We start from the raw sequence: 21,238 nt of genomic DNA on the forward strand, positions 1-21,238 counted from the left end.
TCCTAAAGTCATGTCCAAGGTTCAGAGCTCCAAAATTCTATGAGTCTATATGCTTAATATCAGCTTTCAATCACTTACACGACAATCAGAAACACAAATGGTGATCAGCACGTGTTTACTTGGTGGCGGCCATGATGCCAAGCACGCTTGATAATTTTTTTTTCCCCACTTAACCCTCACCATAGTTCTATGAAGTAGGTACTATTACCATTGTCCATTTTACAGACAAAGAAAGTAAGACCTGGCTTAAAAATTCTATGGTGAAGATGACATATATGACTTAAGTGACATAAATGCCATAAGTCAGACAGCTATGTTTGACACTTTGCAAGCAATCTAATTGTGAAGAATGTATAAAAACACGTTTTTGTCTTTGTTATGAGATGTGCACTCATGGCCAAAGCACTAAAGTACTATTATCTCTTTAGTGCAGTAGTGAGTTCTCAGGAAATCACATTTTAAAAATATGTTCTTTTTTTAACAATACTTTGTTCTGTATACTACATCACTCACTCGGTGTTTGCAACACAAGCAAATCTGGATTATATTTAGTTTGCTGAACACACCAAGCATTTCAAATACCCATTTTCTCCCCAAGTTCATTCTACTGCCTGAATCTTCTTTCTCCTGTTGTCTACATGGCAGATTCTTATTTTTCTCCTCTAACAGGTTTCTGGTTTCTCTTTCTCTGGGGAGTTTTCTCTGACTACTCTTTTATTTCAAACAAAGTTAAATCACTCCTCCTCTGAATTGCTTCATAAGTTTGTGACTATATTTTTGTTTTTGCATATATCACAAAAGTGTAATATTTATAATTGTTTATGACTCTCCCAATAGTCACCGTGAGAGGTAAAATCATGATTTAGTTGTTATTATATCTCTGGCATCTTGTGTAGATTATAACAAAGGGTAAATATTAAATAACCAGTTACTTTACTGAACACAAAGCTTCCTAATGAGAAGTAGAATCAGGATAAGAAAAGAGTTGTAAGGAGTTTTTTCAAAGTGTGGTTCTAGAATCTCCAGCCCCACAAATAACTGATGTATTTGTAAAATGTACAGACTCGTGTGTCCCATGACATGCTTTCTATAAGAAAATCTCCTTTTGTGGAGAAAGATCATCTGTTTTGAGCAAACTCCCCAATGATTCTTGAGCATTCTATTTCTAGTCTGATTTTTAAATCATCAGACATGCTCCCTATAAGTTACATTGAGCACTGGACTATTAATCACTTGAACATTGGTATAGTATCTTCTATGCCTTATATGTCATCTCCCAGCACAATTTGATGTATTTGATCTGTTTCTTAAGTGTCTTCGTTCTTCACTGTCACCATCCCTCAGACACCTCATTACTTTATTTCAAAAACCATACTTTTGCATCTAGAGTTCTCATGCCCAATCCTCCCTCAATTGTTTTTATTGCTGTTTAATGACAACTCCAAATGATTGTAGAGTTTTTCTACTTCAATCAGACACCTAATGGAGGTGTAAGGGTGAGTGAAATTTGGTTTCCTTTGCTAAACCAAGTACAGTAACTAGATCAGTATGGACGAAGTTTTTCTAATTTGTTCATCCAGATAGGCAATTTTTCTGTCCAAGCATGGATAGTTTTGTGTATACTTACAGGTGTTGTGTGTGCTAGCTCAGACCTTGGTATCATTTATTGAAGTCTTGTGCAAGTTACTGTGCTAAAATCTTTATCTGAGTTTTCTTATTCAATACCCAAAGTAACCTTAACATATTGGTTGCATTTCTTAGAGTAGGACAACAGCCGTAACAAAAACAACCAAAAATAGTGATTCAAATAGAATAGAAAGGTGTTTCTTGTTCCTGCACAGAGACCAAAGTAATTCAAAATTTCTGACCATAAGCTGCATACAGCAATTGTCTACACAGTTATTCAGAGATAAAGCATGTGAAGAGTCTGTCATTTGCACTGTCTAAGTGGGTTTCCAGTTTACCCTGATGTGTGACATCCAGCCGATAGAATGAGAAAGAGCAGGAAGGATTGCCTAAAGGTTTTTGTTTTGTTTTGTTTTGTTTGTGTGTGACTCGGTCTTATAAGTGTTGCACATCAGTTTGGTTCACTGTCCATTGGCTAGAACTCAGTTCAGTGCCATGTGTAACTGCAAGAAAGTCTGAAAAGTAGTGTAGTTGTGCTTACAGGAAAAAGAAATGGGGTTGATGAACATCTGGTAGTCTCTGCCTCAGGTAGGATTCTTTCAGCAACTGAGTAAACAGAGGCTTAATAAGTTTAAAAACTAAATTATCCTTGTAGATTTAATAAATTTTGAAATTGGGCTTTGATGACCCTCTGACTTCCAAAGCCAGAGCCATTTAGCATGCTTCAAGATTTAGCTTTAAATAATCCCCTGTGAAGTTATTCCTGAATAAATTAATTTGTAGAAGACATGCAGTATGCTAGACACTGAGAGAAGCTCTAAGAACTCTTGATGGAAGTTAAACAGAAATTGTCAATGTACTTTTAGTACCATTTGCCTCTTTGACGTTTTAATTCAATGTATTACCTGGAGGTAGTCCCAATTATGCCAGAATTATAATAAAATAAAGGATATTTAAATTTTTTCTTAGGGAGGAAAATTCAACACCAAATAGCTACCAATAATACATTTATTTATACAGTATAATCGCACTGTTGACATAGGATGGATATTCAAAGTGCACTTTCAAATTTATCCGCAGGGAATGTTTCACGTGACCATGATTCACTGATGTGGGTATTTGAAGTTCCTGAGATGTAAGTTATAGAAAGATAACACAGTTCATCAAGAGGGTTCAGATTGTTAGTAATCCTGGTGGTGCTTTATAATAGTACTTCTCTAATCTTGAGAGCTTCAAATTGTCAGTGAAGGAATAACTATCATTTTCTTCTATGAAATTCTGATTTTTTTCAGCATCATGGCAAAGTATACATATGAATCTTGACAAATTTTGAAGGTGGAAATCTTAGCAGTGTGATTTACTACAACAAGCAGAGCACTACTGCTACTCTTGAATAAAACAAAAGTTGTTTACGTTTTTTTTTTTTTTTGGTGAGGAAGATTGGCCCTGAGCTAACATTTGCTGCCAATCTTCCTCTTTTTGCTTGAGGAAGATGGTCCTTGGGCTAACATCTGTGCCAATTTTCTTCTATTTTGTATATAGGTCACTGCCACAGCATGGCTTGATGAACAGTGTGTGGGTCCACACCCAGTATCTGAAGTCACGAACCCTGGGCCGCTGAAGCAGAGTGTGCAAACTTAACCACTATGCCACCAGGTAGCCCCAAATGTTGTTTATTTTTAAAACAGTTTGCTATGGTTGGCAACTAAAATACTTTATCATGAAAAACTGCTCTTTTACCTGATTCAAACAATTATTGCACAATCCTATAATTGCTTTAAAAAAATGTTATGGTTTGGGAAACACACACACATACACATACACAAACACACATGCTGTTTTTCTGTCATTTCCTTTAAAAATGGGTCAGGTTTTGTATTTATTTTTACTTGTACATGTATTCATATACATATATATGTATGTGTGTGTGTATATATATATGTATTCATACGTTTGTGTGTGTATATATACTTCTTCATAAACTTTGCCATGTCATTTCCAGGAATAATAGTATAATAGAGTTGAAAATTCTACTTTTCTAGTAAAAGTGGCAGTGACATTTTCATTGCTTTATATGATATATTGGGACTAATGGAAATCAGGATACCTGAACCCTATTAACAACTCCTAAATAACTCCTTTCTAACTAGTTGTATAATACTAAACAGTTCTGTCTCTTATTCTAGACTCAAATTTTCTCATTGTTATAGGAATTATTTGCTCTCGAACTGGGCCATCTCTCTGAGGTCTGCTTTGGGTCGAATAATTTTAGTTTTTTATTGATTGTAGCCCATGTGTCAAGCAATTTCTCTTATTTAAACCATTCTTGTTTTAAACTACTGTCTTATTGTAGAGGTTTGAATATTTTAAAATATTTTTATAATATATGTTAATGTACTTTTGTTCTCCCCTTTCTGGGAATACTGCACATTTTATTGTGCAATTCTTCTGGATAATCATTTTGAGAATATCATTTTCCATTGCATGGTGTTGTAGAAAATAGAATATTTAATTTGAGGTAATAATAAATGATTTCAATACTAACTGATCTTTAATAATATAAAAAATAATAGCTACACTTTAAGAATTTGGTGATACTGAAATGTGTGAATGTATTTTTACTGACTAGTCTGGATATGCTCCTTTATGAATAACATGCACTAATGTAACATATGATGGGAATTATTTCTATAATAAATTTTATGTTTCATAACAGTTTAGACATAGAAGATTGTGAAAATGATACAGAAAGTTCCCATATGTCCACAGGCAGTTCCTCATGTTACATCTCATATTAGCATGATACATTTCTTGCAATTAATACACCAACAATGATAAAGCATTATTAACCAATATCATTCTTCTATTCTAGTGTCTCATCCATATTACTGCATTACATTTAGTTTCCATGCCTCTTTAATCTCCTCTTGGCTGTGACAATTTCTCTGTCTTGCCTTGATTTTGATGACTTTGACAGTTTTAAATAGTGTTGGTGAGGTATTCTAAAAATGTCTCTTAAATAAAATCTTTTCTGATGTTATTTTTGTTTTCATGATTAGAGTCGGTTATGTGTTTTGGAGAGGAAGAAAACAGAGGTAAAATGCTATTTTCATCACATCATATCAAGGGGGTGTACTTTCAACATGACATCACTGTTGAGGTTAACCTTGAGCATCTGAACTGCTAGTATTAGACAAGTTTCAACATTGTAAAGTTTTCCTTTTTGACCCTTTTTCTGACTGCATTCTTTGGAAGGAAGTCACTCTGTGCAGCCCACACTTAAGGAGTGGTGAATTATGCTTCACCTTCTTAAGGGCAGAATACCTACATAAGCTATTTGGGATTGTTCTATACAGGAAATTTGTCTCTTCTCCCCCATTATTTATTAATTCACTTATTTATATACATGTATGAACTCATGGGTATTTATTCTATACTTTGGGTTATAATCCAATACTTTATTTATTTGGAGAGCTCTTTCAGTTGCCCCCATATCCTTTTGACCTACCCCCATCATTGTTGATCATTTTCTTCTTATTGTTTTGTATTTTTTTAAGTAATTATGCACTTTCTATCACTATAAGATGCAGTAGGATCATGGTGTGTATTTCCTGCCCCAGTCCTAGAATTGGCCATTTCTCCAATTGCTCTGCTTACTTTTACTGGGGAATAGTATTAGAAGCCAAGATTTGGGCACAAAGTGTGCTTGTTGTCACGGTGGAGCACTGCTTCTAGGTTCTATCTGCTGAGAGAGCAAGGAAATGTATGTGTACATAAAACAACAGTGTATATACACATATCTATAAATATTTCTATGTGTCTGTAACCATGTTAAGCTAAACATAAGTTCATACTGATGCTTCCAACTCTTATCCATTGTCACAAGGATTATTCTGGCTTCTTCTCTTTGCTCATCTGTAAATTCTCACTCCAGTTGTGCAAAACCTGGCCCCCATGCTCTGCCATCCATTTACATAATTGTTCGATTCCAGAATATGTTCATAACACTATCAGAATCATAAACCTCTACCCTTGTGGGCAACAATTTTACTAAGTAGAGTACAGTGCTTATGAAAGTTTCTGTGTTTTTCTTTAGTTTGACAGACTCCGCTCATTTCCCAAGTTACTTAGGTCAGCAGTGTTTCTTCCCTTCAGGGAGGTTGTTCCATACATTTGTAATGTGGTTATTGTTTTGTCGCTTTCTGCATTCCAGATATTTTATTTGTGTATTAAGATTTATGCTGTAAAGTTCAATGTGTGTTGACAAATTCACAGTGTCACGTATCCACAAGTGTCGTATCACTGAGAATTGTTGCACTGCTCTAAAAAAGATCCCTTTTGCTTAAGTATTCAACCCTTCCTCTCAACATTAAACACCTGGCAACCACTGACCATTTTACCTTCACAGTAGTGTTGCCTGCTGGGAGATATTTTTCAAGATAAATTCCTGCTATGACACTCTTTTCATATAACTCGTTTATTTCATCACAAATATATGCCAAGTTTGATGTCATATACATAGGTGTACATACTATAGCACTAATGGAAAACAAGCCAACTAGATCTGCATGTATTCTCAAAGGCAGAATGTTCATGTAAAAGATGCTCAGCGGTGTATTCACAAAAGCAAAATAAATTCTAGCTTGTGATGGAAGCAAGGTCCGATATATATATATATTCCCCTGAACTTTTATGTCACAAAACAAAATGTAATACATCAAGAATGCAAGAAACATAGTAGGTTTTCATTCACTCTGTTGTTGAAGGAATCACAAAATTCATTATACTCTAGGAATAGATTTGATTTCAAGGAAAGCAAGGTGAAAAATATGTTCTATTAAAAATAAATCCATAACATGACTTGAAAACACAACATATTTGCGTTAACCTTGCTGAATTTAGCAGCATTGTTCTGAATTAGATGTGTGTTATATTATTACTGTTAATAAAATAATAATAATATATCAAAATATACAGGGTATAATAACCTTAAGGTTATTTATAATAATAAAGTTATTATTATTACTACACAGAGTAGATACAAGAGTTTTCCTCCCACAAGATGAGAAATAGAGTATCAGGAGTATTAACTACCTTCCTCAAAGTCACATACAACTAACAAACCCAAGCAGTTAACTTCAGGATCTTTCTTCTTAAACCACCTCAACCATTTTTTTTGCCTCCATGTGACTTCCTTTTTCATCTTATATATAAATATTATTAGTAACAGTATCATAATATCCAGTGTTATCTGGTAATTCTTATAATTATTAATATTTGTAAGTAATATTTTTGCTATGTTTTAATTTAAGCATTTTGACTAGTTATTCTCTTTTCAATTTAAGCTATGTTTTGCCTATGTAAAAGAGCAATAAGGACTTTCAAAAGTAATAATTTGATTTCTTTTGAAGACCCACAGAAATACTTAAGTTTTATACCATTCATTAAAATCACTACCTGCACTGAAACAATATTGCGTGTATTATAAGGTTACAAGCATTTTAAGGCAAAAAAAAAATAGTGCTATTCTACATTTATAGCCAATTTTGAATGCAAAAATCTATCAAGGTTTTGATTAACTCTTCATTCTACTCATTGTAATATGTACAAATAGATTTTTCTGACAAACAATTGATAGACAACCATCCCTTTTTCTAGATTGTAGTAGAAGACATCTAAAAATGAGCCATAATTAAAAGTGCTTGTTGAACCAAATAGATTACTACATTTTGGGTGATAAATCACTCCCTTTCGGAAAATGATATCATTCAATTAAAGTATCTGTTAAAAGAAAATCCCTAAAAAAAGACATAATTCATATTTCTAAGACCTTTGATGAAAATTTGTAAACAGGAAAGGTTGTGATTCCAGATGGATAAAAACTGATACTAATACTATAAAGATAAGAAGAAAGAAGACTATTATTAGTAATGGAGAAAGAGATAAAGTAATTTTAATTCAGAAATGATATCCCTTAGATAATAAAATAACATCATAACTTACAAAGAGATGATTTCAAATGCTTGCCATTTATTTGAGAATCATTTAAAAAATTCTTTTAATTCATAGATTCATAATCAAGCTAAGAATATCAATGTGGCCAATCTTGCTGCTATCAGTAATAGTAAATACTACAGGACATGGAAGAGATCCCGATGCCTATAAGTGAGTCTCAGAAAAATCCTATATCAGTGATAATAATACATCTAAAGTTGTCACTTAATATTTTTAATATAGTCATATTTTACAGTATATTTATACAGAGTTCCTCACCTTTGGGATTCCACTATGATGGATTTAGAATTTTGCCAAATATTACTTATTGTAATTTTAAAATAAATATCTAATCAACAATTTAAGAAGAGAACATTTTAAAAAGTGAAAATCTTAGTTACTGGTGTGTTGGATATTCTGTTTGAAACATCCCCTCCCACCCAGCTCCTAGACACAATTTTCTGCCCCCCACTGCCCTGCGCAGTTCTCAGAAAGACTGATCCCTGCTGGCTGCACCTTCTGTCCCGCCACACTCTCCAATCCCACTGAGGACTTCTGGCTAGGTTAGAACAACAGGAAGCAAAAAGGAAAAAAAAAGAGAGAGAGAGAACATAGGAAGACAAAACCGCAAGGAACTGGAGTAATTCTTCTGCACTCCCTTCAATGCCGTGTCTCTCAGTAACTGCTCCATCTTGGTGTTGCCAATGCTCACTGGGCTCCGGTAAAAATCACTACCATTGTCTCTTCACAAAAGGGCTGTGATAGTTTCCCATTATAGCAGTTGTCTAGGCATATTCTCATTCCTTGTTTTTGTCCCTAACAAGGCATGCCCAGAAGTCTCTCCATTGAAGTCTTATCATTTGAAACATTTGGGGTGAATTCTAATTCGTGCCAAAAACTCAGCCTAAAATATCTAGAAATAATCACTTTTTAAACTTTGGTGAATAGTCTCTACGCATATATGCACTGTAGATCTACGTCTACAACTGTACTTAGGTGAATCATCAGTTCTTCATTTTTAATTCACTCTTACTTTCTCTCAGTGTGATATAGTGGTCAGCAGAACTGCTTTGGAGTCAGAATGCCTGGATTAGAATCTCATTTCTGTCATTTACTAGCTATGTGACCTTAGGAAACATTTTTGAACACTTTGTGTCTTAGATTCCTACTCTGTGAAACGGAGACTATAAGATTGCCTGCCTCATTAAATATTTCTGAATGTTAAGTGACTTAATAAAGATAAAGTATTTGGAAAAATGCTTAGTGCATAAGCTTTCAATAAATTATAGTTTGTTGTTATTGTTACTTTATTAAGCTTATTATTGTCACAAAAATTGTTACTATTACTGTCAGCTTCTCATGGTAAAAGATAATGCCAAGATGCTCAAAAAAGATAAATTTACACACCTACAAAGACTGCATAAGAACATACATTCTAACATATCCCTGGAAATACTGGTACTTGTCTTTTATTTTTTTTTTTTTTTAGGGAGGGAATGATTTTTTTTTTCCTTTTTTTTTTAAGGTAACATTGGTTTTTAGAACATTATCTAAATTTCAGGCATACATCATTATATTCCAGTTTTTGTGTAGACTATATTGTGTTCACCACCCGAAGGCTAATTATCATCCGTCATCATATACATGTGCTCTTTTACTCCTTTTGTCTTACCCCCTACCCCCTTCCCATCTGGTAACCACCAATCTAATATCTGTATTTATGTGTTTGTTTGTTGTTTTTTATCATCCACATTTGGACAAAATGACGTGGTATTTGCCTTTCTCCATCTGACTTATTTTGCTCTTCATAATACCCTCAAGGTCCATTGACGTTGTTGCAAGTGGCAAGATTTCATCTTTTTTATGGCTGAGTAGTATTCCTTTATATATATATATATATATATATATATATATATATGAATTTATCCATTCATCTTTATCCATTCATCTGTTGATGGACACTTAAGTTGTTTCCATGTCATAGCTGTTATGAATAATGCTGAAATGAACATAGGGATGCAAATATCTTTTCAACTTAGTGTTTCCACGTTCTTTGGATAAATACAAAGAAGTGGAATAGCTGGATCGTATGATACTTCTATTCTTAATTTTTTGACGAATCTCCATACTGTTTTCCATAGAAGCTACATCAGTTTGCGTTCCCAGCAGCAGTGAATGAGGGTTCTCTTTCTCCACGTCCTCTCCAATACTTGTTATTTCTTGTCTTTTTGGTAGTAGCCATTCTGATGAGTGTGAGGTGATATCACATTGCAGTTTTCATTTGCATTTCCCTAATAATTAGTGATGCTGAACATCTTTTCATTTGCCTGTTGGCTGTCTGCATTTTTTTTTTGGAAAAATGTCTGTTCAGATCCTTTGCCCATTTTTTAATTGGGATGTTTGTTTTGTTATTGTTGAGTTGTATGAGTTTTTTATATATTTTGGATATTAACCCCCTATGGGATATACGATTTGCAAATATCTTGTCCTGATTGTTAGGTTGTCTTTTCATTTTGTTGATGGTTTCCTTTGCTGTGCAGAAGCTTTTTAGTTTGATGTAGTCTCATTTGTTTATTTTTTTCTTTTGTTTCCCTTGCCTTGAAAGACACGGTGTTCCAAAAGGTACCGCGAAGACCAATGTCGAAGAGCATACTGCCTATGTTTCTTCTAGAGTTTTATGGTTTCAGGTCTTACATTCAAGTCTTTAATCCATTTTGAGTTAGTTTTGCGTATGGTGTAAGATAATGTTCTACTTTTATTCTTTTGCATGTAGCTGTCCAGTTTCCCCAACAACATTTATTCAAGGGACTTTCTTTCTCCATTTTATGTTCTTGGCTCCTTTGTTGAAAATTAGCTGTCCATAGACACGTGGATTATTTCTGGACCCTCAATTCTGTTCCATTGATCTGTGTGTCTATTTTTGTGCCAGCACCATGGTGCTTTGACTACCTAGCTTTGTAGTATATTTTGAAATCAGGGAGTGTGATACCTCTAGATTTGTTCTTTTTTTCTCAGGATTGCTTTGGCTTTTTGTGGTCTTTTGTTGTTCCCCATAAATTTTAGGATTCTTTGTTCTATTTCCATGAAAAATGTCATTGGGAGTTTGATAAGGATTGCATTGAAACTGTAGATTGCTTTAGGAAGTATGGACATTTTAACTATGTTAATTCTTCCAATCCATGAGCATGGAATCTCTTTACATTTTTTTTGTGTCTTCTTCAATTTCTTTTGGTATTTTTCAATATTTTAAATTTTGGTTTGTCTTAAAGGAGAAAATATATTGTTTGTATCACGGGGTAATTAGTAAATGTAAATAACCATATTTTTATAATAGTTATGATTTGCATTTCTGCTTTTGACTTCATAAAGTTTCTAATATTTGTTTTAGACAATTCTCAATGAAATTATTTATTTTATAACTTTTTGTTTTAATAAAAAAGAAAACTAAACCCTCTGCCCTTATTGCTGTACTCATTTCCCAGTATTTCATTTTTCTGTCAATTTTACTAATATCTTGTAGTACACAATTTTATAGTTATATCTGTTCAATAGATCATTCATCTTTTTAAGGCTTATGATTTTTATGGTATATTTAGAAAAATATCTGAACACAAAATTATAATGTTTTTTTTTACCCTTTCTACTTCTAGTGATTTTTTTGTTTCATTTTTTATTTTGATCATGGTGTAAATACTTTCTCTTTCTTTTTTTTTTTTTTTTGCTGAGGAAAATTCACCCTGAGCTAACATCTGTTGCCAATCTTCCTCTTTTTGCTTGAGGAAGATTTCCCCTGAGCTAGCATCTGTGCCTCTATTTTAACATCTATGCTTCCTCTATTTTGTATGTGGGTCACTGCCACAGCAAGGCTGCTAACAAGTGGTATATGTCCATGCCCGGGAACCAAACTCAGGCTGCGGAAGCAGTGTGCGCCGAACTTAACCTCCAGGCCACAGGGCTGGCCCCATAAATAGCTTCTTAGTATGAAATATGTTTTTATATAAGGAGTAAAGGAAAGATGACTTCTTCATGTCACTTTTCTCAATTTCTTCTTTCCTTCAGTGACTTGCCATCTAAAATTTTCGTATGAGCCTGAATCTATATCTGTGTTGTCTATTTCAGTACGTTAATCTGGCAGACTTTGCAAAATGTATAAGATCAGGTCCTTTGGTATACTGGAAATTTTTTCTTAATTTACAACGAAGATATAATATGATTATTGTTTCATTACCCATTTTATTTTTTTTATGTTTCACTTTATTTTTTTATTTTTACTTTCTACTTTATCATAGGAAATTAATAATTCTGTACTCTGGATTCTCATATAAGTTTCTGATTACTACTCCATTCTGGATTCTTGGTAAATTTCTTCATTTCTATGCATTTATATCCTTGTTTCTCTATTCTCATGAATTTTTACATTCTTTTTCTGTTTATTTTCACAAACCATCTTTAAAATTTTATTAACAAGAATAATCAATCAGTTCATAATAATCATTGTAGTGTAAGAATTTATAGAATAATGCCAAATAAAAAAATAAAACACGCAATAAATATTTGTAGAATTAATTAATGTGTAGCCAAAAATAATAGCAATCTATTATGGAATCAGTGCCTCGTTTCTGGTATTAATGATCTCTATCATGGTGACTTTGAGTTCCAAAATGATGGAGAAAAATTAAGATAAATATTAATATATATGTAAAGAAAAAAAAAGAAAAATACTCTTTAAATTACTTCAAGTAGGTGATTGATGTGTTTTCTTCCTTAAGTTAAAGACGTGAAATGAACGAAGCGAATTCATTTTAAAATATTTTCTTGGAGGTCCAAAGTAGCATCTGTTGTCTACATACATTCTAAAGAAAGAGAGCTTCAGGGGAATATGTAGGGAGTTTATACTGAAGACATTTATATGCCTAAGTAAATACACCACAGTATATTATACAAATAGCTTCTAAAATAAATAACAATTATATGTATATATATCTTTCTATCTTTAAATTTATACTCCAATTCTATTAAAATGGGTTGCAAAACAATACACATTTTATTATTTTGTGTAAGGAATATTAGCCCTGAGCTAACATCTGTTGCCAATCCTCCTCTTTTGGCTGAGAAAGATTGGTCCTGGGCTAACATCTGTGCCCATCTTCCTCTACTTTATATGTAGGATGCCTGCTACAGCACGGCTTGATAAGCAGTGTGCAGGTCCATTCCCAGGATCCGAACCTGCGAACCCCAGGCCACTGGAGTGTGTGAACTTAACCACTACACCACCAGGCCAGCCTCAATACATATTTTAATACACAGTCAAGGTATATTCATGAGAATTTTCATTTTATAAGGAGCCTTATTTATCATCATAATTCAAGCCTGCTGTAGCAGCAGGCTCATTTCCTTTACAATACATTTTGCTGTGAATACTGACAATAAAGACAAATTCCATTCACAGTTTCAGCAAGTTCTCTACATTCTCCTTCAAAGTGACAATATTAGGAGATAAGTTTCTTCAGCATACACCACACTAGGTTTAAGTGCCCACAGGTGTTGAATTATAAATACCTCAATGATATTTAAAAATAATGGATAATAACTTTGAGTGGTAAAAATCTCACATTTTCAGCCACGTAAAACCTAACCATTATTTTTTAAGTAATGTTCTATTAAAGAAATATGTGGCAGTGTTTGTTGCTACGGAAACCATCCCCCATGATATTGAAAATAAAATAAAAACTTTTGGAAAAGATACCCAAAATGCATGCTGCATATTTTGTATTAGCTTATTTTGACTTTGTTTTTGGTATTGGTGTCTTTGGGGGATATATTTTTAGTAGCAGATACAATAAAATTTATGTAGGGCATTAAAAATGTGCAGTGGGTTTCAAACTTTTGCTAATATAGTGGATATGAAGCTTAGAGAATTTGATGAAGCAAATGTCTTTAAACGTCAGAAATTTAGCTGTATCAGAGTAAGATCCAGCAAAGTTGTTGTAGAATAATTTATAATATTTCCACATTTTCTACTCATTCTAATATAAACTTTCTTAAAATTAATAGTCTTATTTATTCATATATCATTTATATTCTGATTTTTACTTCTAAATTAATTATTATTTAAGTGAAGATGAGATTAACATTAAATGAGAGCATTTTTAATCCCAGATCTTTTTATTATAGTCATAGTCTCTAGGAAAGCCAAAATATTGTAGTGTTCATAAATCAATTAAGTTTTCAACACAATTAATTCAAAAACTGTGGTGGAGCACATGACTTCCTGTAAACTTTGGAAACATTTGAAATCATTATTTTTATCCTTAAAATTTTTGTATTTTTTTATCAATGACATAAGTAATATAAAAACATTACTCTATAAGAAATACTAAACAATGTATGTAAAGAAACCTTGCTCTTTGCCCCAATATAATTATAATGATAATAATAGAAATAGTAGTTGTACAACAAAGTGTCTGTTATGAACTAGGCTCTACTCTAAGTGTTTTACATGCAGTATACACTTATCCTCACAAAATTTTATGTGGTGTATCCTATTAATAGTGCCATTTTAGAAAGAACGATATTTAAATATGGAGAGTTTATGTAATTTGCCTAAGACAACATGTGTAGAGATTGCAAGTGGGATTATAAACCAGGCAGTCCAACACCTCATCCCAAAGATCCAGATCATATGCTATGCATTAAAATATTATGCATTTACTAAGCACGAATTCTGAACAATAAAATAAAAGATTATCCTATGTATAGGATTTATTTATCGAATGTTCAAAATGTACCAGATACTATATTAAGTACTAGAATACAAGAACAGAAAAATTATGACATGGACTATATACACACGAGCTTAAAATATGATTTAAAAGGTAGATATTAAAGACATATTGATGATACATGGCATAGAAATCTAAGTGCATAACCTAATTGTTGAATATGATAATTTGAAAACAAATAATAGAGCAAATTAATCTAGTAAGAAAACAACTTATTTCTTCACAGTAGGATGTTTGTTGTATACATTTCCATACCAGTATATTCATATGTGTTTGGTCACATAGGATAATGGTCCCCCAAAGATGCCTACATCCCAATCCCTGAAACTGAATATGTTACCTCACATGGAAAAATGGACTTTGCAGATATGATTAAATTAATGGTCTTGAGATGGAAAGATTATCTCAGATTACCCATGTGGGCACAATGTAGTCACAAAGTTCTTTATTAGAGGTAGGCATGAGGGTCAGAATCAGAGGAGATGTGATGATTAAAGCAGAGGTTGGATGATGTGGCCATGAGACAAGGAATGCAAACAGCTTCTAGAAGCTGGAAAAATTAAGAAGTGGATTCTCTCATAGAGCCTACAGAGAGAATACAGCTATGCTGACATCTTACTTTTAGCCTAGTGAGACTCATTTCAGAATTCTGACCTCCAGAACTATTAAATAATAAATTTGTGTTGATTTAATTCACTAAGTTTGTGGTCATTTGTTACAACAGCAATAGGAAACAAATACAGTAATTTTAATACTGTTGCATTGTATTTCATAACTCATAAGCTTCATGTAATATTTTTAAAAAGCTATGCATGTCTAGTTAAGGCTTTATAAGAGTTGGAAAAATCAGATGGGCAGTTCCCCTACTGTGCATGGATTGGAAAAATTTAAATAACACTAGGATTATGTTTTCATTGAAAATTGGGTAGAAATTCGTAAAAGCATTTAGACTTGGTGTCCTTTGAGGAACATGAAATTTTTATTACCTTATTTTTAAATAAACTTTTATTTTAGAGTAGTTTTAGATGTCCAGAAACAATGCAAAATTAGTACAGAAAATTCCCACATGCTCCACACCATTTCCCCTATTATTGAAATCTTATATTAGTATGTTACATTTGTCACAGTTAATGAACCAACATTGATAACGTTATTATTAACTATACCCTGTACTTTATTTATGTTTCCTTAGGTTTTACCTAACGTCTTTTTTCTGGATACCATCCAGAATTCCACATGAAATTCAGTGGTCATGTCTGCCTAAGCAGATTTGGGTGTGATGATTTCTCTGACTTGTCTTGTTTCTGATGTCCTTGACAGATTTTTTTTTTTGCTGGGGAATATTTGCCCTGAGCTAACATCTGTTGCCAATCTTCCTCTCTCTCTTTGTTTTTCTTCCCAAAGCCCCAGTACATCATAGTATATCCTAGTTGTAAGTCCTCCTAGTTCTTCTATGCGAGCTGCCGCCACAGCATGGCTACTGACAGACGAATGGTGTGGTTCCACACCCAGGAACTTAACTGGGGCCACTGAAGCAGTGAAAGAGCCCAACTTTAACCACTAGACTATCAGGGCTGCCTCTGTCCTTGACAGTTTTGAGGGGTATCTGTCAGGTGTTTTAAGACTGCCCGTCACTTGGTATTTGTCTGAATTTTTTTCTCATAATTAGACTGAGGTTATGTGTTTTGGGAGAAAGAACACAGAGGTTGTGTCCTGTTCATCATTTCATATCAAGAGTTCATGCTATCAACATGTGTTATCACTGTTGATATTCATCTTGATCACCTGAATGAAGTAGGATTTGGCAGATGTCTCCACTGTAAAATTACTCTTTTTGTTCCTTTTCATACTGTACTCTTTGGAAGGAAGTCACTCTGTGCAGCCCACACTAAGTCAGTTGGGAGTTAGGATCTCCTTCCTTGAGAGCAGAGTATTTACACAAATGATTTGGAATTTTGCCACAGGGGACATTTGTCTCTTCACTCAGCTTAGTTATTCAATTGATATTAATATCTGTTTGGGCAGATGGATATTTATTTATAATTTGAGATATAACCCAGTACTACTTTATTTATTTTGCTTCTCAAATTATTCCAGCTTTGGCTATTGGGAGCTCTTTCAGATGCGTGTTGTATTCCTTTGATATATTCCCATCCTTGTAGGTTGTTGGTTTCTTATTGTTTTATATTTTTTCTTTTTGAGCACTTTCTTACTTTCTAGCACTACATAGATGCTCCAGGCTCATCTTGTACATTTCATGGCACTGTCCTAGAATTAGCAATTTCTCTAAGGAGTTCTGGTTCCTTTTATTGGAAAATGGGTTTAAAAACCAAGATCTGGGGATTCATTGCTACTGAGATGTTGCTTCTAGACCTTCTCCAAGGACAAAAAAAGGACTATACCTGTATAGTAACCAGTATCCATATACATATCTCTGAATAATTTTATGTATTTCCATCTGTGTCTATGTTAAGCTAAACATGAGCTCATACTGATGTCTTCAACTCTAATCCATTAACATCTCAATGATTTTAGTCTCTTTGCCTTTCTTTTCTGTAACCGCCCACCCAGACAGTGAGAAACATATCATCCATGATCTGAAATCTGTTTACTTAATTGTTCAATTCCAGTATATGGTCTCAGAACTGTTAGCTCATACCGCCATGGCAAGCATCTCCATCAACCAGAGTGCAGTCCTTATGTATAGTATCCTTTTAGTCTTACAGACTCCACTCATATCCGAAGTTAATCAGATCAGCACCTTTTTCTCTCACCCCTTTCTATTACAGTTTGATTATTTTGGCACATTTTACATTCCGTCCTGTGAACCTCCAATCTCCTAAATGAACTGTTAGCAATTTGCATGTATTGAGGTTCAATGCTTGTGCAAGTTCTGTGAGTTTTGACAAACGCGTAGCGTCATGAATTCACCATTACAGTCTCATATAGAATGGTTTCCTTGCCCTAAAAATACCCCTGTACTACACATATGCAACCCTTCTCCCAACCCCAAACCCCAGACAATAACTGCTCTTTCTCCCATCTCTGTAGTTTTGTTTTTTCCACAAGGCCATATAATGGGAATCACACAATATGTAGGCTTTCCGACTGGCTTCTTTCACTGAACGATTTGTATTAAAGATTCATCCATTCCTTTCCACGGCTTAAATTAATGGAATAATAATCCATTTTATGCATGTATCATAGCTTATTCATTCACTTGTTGAAGGACATCTTGATTTCTTCTAGTTTTTGTAATTATGTATAAAGCTAGTATAAACATTCGTATGCAGGGTTTTGAGTGGACAGGGTTTTTACCATGAGCAAATACCTAGGCACATGATTTATAGATCATGATAAGACTATGTTTAGCTTTGTAAGAAGCTCCCAAAACCTCCTCCAAAATGGTTGTATCATTTTGCATTCCAACCAACAATAAATGAGAGTTGTTGCTCTGCATCCTTGCCAAAAATTGATGTTGGTATTTTGGATTTGGCTTTTTAATAAGCGTGTAGGGGTATCTCATTTTTTTTTTTTTTGACAAAAGCCAGTATAAAGCACTTTTATTGCAATAATAAAACTTGAAACTCATATGTGGTGGAGGAGTGGTGGTAGACAGCAACAATTTCTCTCACCAAATCACTACACAGAACAGCAAGGAGTGAAAAGGGGAAGGAAAGCCAGGAAGCTCAGAGATCAGGAGGGGGAGTTGAGCACCAAAAACAGGAGATGTTGTAGCTGCAATGACCAGCCTCATTTTCTTAAGAGAACACACAAGGATTTGTCATGATGGCTGACTTTCTTGGGTGTTAAGTGTCTATAAATGACACCTTCAATTTAAACTTTCTACTAAAGTTCTTAAAATTCTGAGTGGAGCATGGATAGCTAAGAGATTAGAAAAGTCCTGAATATCCATTTGAAACACCACAGGATGGGGGAAAAAAAAAGCTAGGCTACAAAGAAGGCCTCACACTGTAGGACTGTCCCTACAGTCCCCAGGACAGACACCTGTAGTGCCCAAAATCGCAGTGAGAATGATGTGCTTTCAATAGGCAGAGGTTTTAAGGGGAGGATGGGAGTTGCGCTGATGGAGGCAAAGGCTCCCCCCCCACTTCAGTTTTGGGTGTCCTTCAACCCAAGGACACCTCTCAACTTGGAGAATAATTGTGCCCTCAACAGCGCCTCAAATCTGTTATGGCTTTGCAGTGCAGAAGCAAGAACTTTTATTATATAATAGATAAAAATTTCATCCAAATAAAATAAAGATTCTTGCCCACACCCCGCCCCCTCAACACACACAGATTCGTCTCCTACAGTTAACCCATTTCTTGGGCTGTTAATACTTGACTAATACTTAATTGGAAGCCTCAATCTGAAAGACTGGAACTAAATCTTCACCCCAAAATGAAAACAAAATGACTAACTTGAGGTTCGTGGCATGTGGTTTAGCTTAACAAACATAGGAGAAAAGGGAAGAGTGAAGCCGGGCGACAGAACGCATTCAGTCGGGGTAAATGTTTACGCACAGAGCGCAGTGGAGCAGCAGGAAAAGCTCCATAGAGATTCGCGTGTGCGCTTCTGGAGGCGCCAGATCCCTCCACGGCACATGCAAGCACCTTCCTGTCATTCCAGTTTCAGAAGCTCCAGGCCGAAGTCAAAGAGGAGAGTGGCGTTTGGTAGGATGATGCCTGGGTGCCCAGTGGCACCGTAGGCTTAGTCTGGGGAGATAGTTTGGCTCTCTGACCCGCTCCCATCTGGGCCACACCCTCCCAGCCTCGGATCACCTCCTTCTTGCCTACCATAAACTAAATTGGTTGTTCGGTCCCGGGAAGAAGCAAATCTCTTTGCAGCTTCAAGCGTCCCCGTGTAACGTGCACCATGCAGGTCTGGCCGTGCTTTGCAAAGACGCGCCTGTCCGGGGCAGGGGGTCTCCACCTGCGCTCCCGTGACTACGGGGTAGCCGGCGCGACAGGTCCAGAGAATCAAGAGTGGACCCGGCGGTGATTTTGCAGCTCGCTCTCCTTGTTGTTTTAGTTTGAAATTCCCTAAGGAACAAATCATGGTGAGCATCTTGACACATGCTTGTCACCTATCTTCTTTGATGAGATGTCTGTTCAGATCCTTGGCCCATTTTTTAACTGGGTTTTTGTTTTCTTACTGTTGAGTTTTAGGTGTTTGAACATTTGCATACAAGTCTTGTTTTCATATATGTGTGTTGAAAATATTTTCTCCCATTCTGTTGCTTGTCTTTTCATAATCTTAGCAGTAAATTTCACAGAGTAGAAATCTTAATTTTAATAAGGTCCAATTTATTTTTTTTCCTTTCATTGATGGTGCTTTTGGTGTTGTTTCTTTTCTTTTTTTTTTTTTTGAGGAAGATCAGCCCTGAGCTAACATCCATGCCAATCCTCCTCTTTTTGCTGAGGAAGACCGTCCCTGAGCTAACATCTATTGCCAATCCTCCTCCTTTTTTCCCCCCTTTTTCTCCCAAAAGCCCCAGTAGATAGTTGTATGTCATAGCTGCACATCCTTCTAGTTGCTGTATGTGGGACGCGGCCTCAGCATGGCCCGACAAGCAGTGCGTCAGTGCACGCCCAGGTTCCGAACCCAGGCCGCCAGTAGCAGAGCTCATGCACTTAACGGCTAAGCCACGGGGCAGGCCCTGGTGGTGTTTCTAAAAACTCATCTCCCAAACCAAGATCATGTATATTTCTACTATGTTTTCTTTAAAAAACTTTATAGTTTTGTTTTTTTACATTTAAATATGTAATCTATTTTGATTTAATTTGTAAAAGGTGTAAGATCTACATCTAGGTTCGTTTTTTTTTTGCATGTGGAGCTCCAATTGTTCCAACGCTATTTGTTGAAAAGACCGCCCTTTCTCCTTTGAATTGCTTTAACTTCTTTGTCAAATTAACAATATTTTTGTGAGTCTATTTCTAGGCTCCCTAATTGGTTTCACTGATTTTGGGGAAAGCATTTACGTTTTATCACTAGCTATTTTAGGTAGGGCCACTATACTGATTATGTTACTAATTTAAGTAACTATTAAGTTATCTTGTGATATTCAAATATATACATATTTTATATATAGGCCTTTTGCACTTCTGGATTTAATGAGAAACTACAATGTCTAAAATATTAATTATAATATTTATAATGGATATTCCAGTATTTTCCTTATATTAATAGATGTGGCATTAATTTTTTATTGAATAATCTTGCTGCTCTCTTTCCTTTTTTTGCGTTTTATTAAGAAAAACTAACATACAGAAAATTTTGAGAGAATTTCCCAATGAACACTCATATACCTATTATCAAGAGTCTACAATAAATATTTTACTATATTTTCTTCACCATGTCTATATCCACCTATTCAGTCCTTTATCCATCCATTCATGGAGTCATCTTATACTTAGATGTATTTCAACATGAGCTGACGAAATCAATAAAGTTTACCCCTAAACAGATCAGCAGACACATCATTGATAGGAATTTAATGTTTGTTTACAGTTTTCTTAAGAAAAGTTTACATAGAGTGAAATTCAGCAAACTTACCTATACCATTTGATGAATTTTGACAGATGTATACATCTGTTAAACCAAACTCCTATCAAGATATATAACAAACATCACCCCAGCAATTTCTCACGTGCCCCTTCCCAGATAATCCACACTCCTCTAAGGTAATATGGTTATATATGTATATATATTTTTTTTTCTCCCATAGATTACTTTTGCCTTCTCTGGAATTTCATAAGAATAGTAATATTCAGTGTACACTACTTTGTTTTAGAAACATCCACGTCGTTTTATGAATCATTCGTTTTGTTTTG

The 21,238-nt window shown here is 34.6% G+C and overlaps 1 pseudogene; it reads right to left on the reverse strand.

The window, feature by feature from the left end:
* Positions 1-19,025: 19,025 nt before the first annotated feature.
* LOC147912341 (peptidyl-prolyl cis-trans isomerase FKBP1A-like) lies at positions 19,026-19,472 on the reverse strand (annotated as a pseudogene).
* Positions 19,473-21,238: the final 1,766 nt, after the last annotated feature.

This window comes from Ceratotherium simum, chromosome 36, assembly GCF_057802395.1.
Source record: "Ceratotherium simum simum isolate JZ-2026a chromosome 36, ASM5780239v1, whole genome shotgun sequence".
Classification (NCBI taxonomy): Eukaryota; Metazoa; Chordata; class Mammalia; order Perissodactyla; family Rhinocerotidae; genus Ceratotherium; species Ceratotherium simum.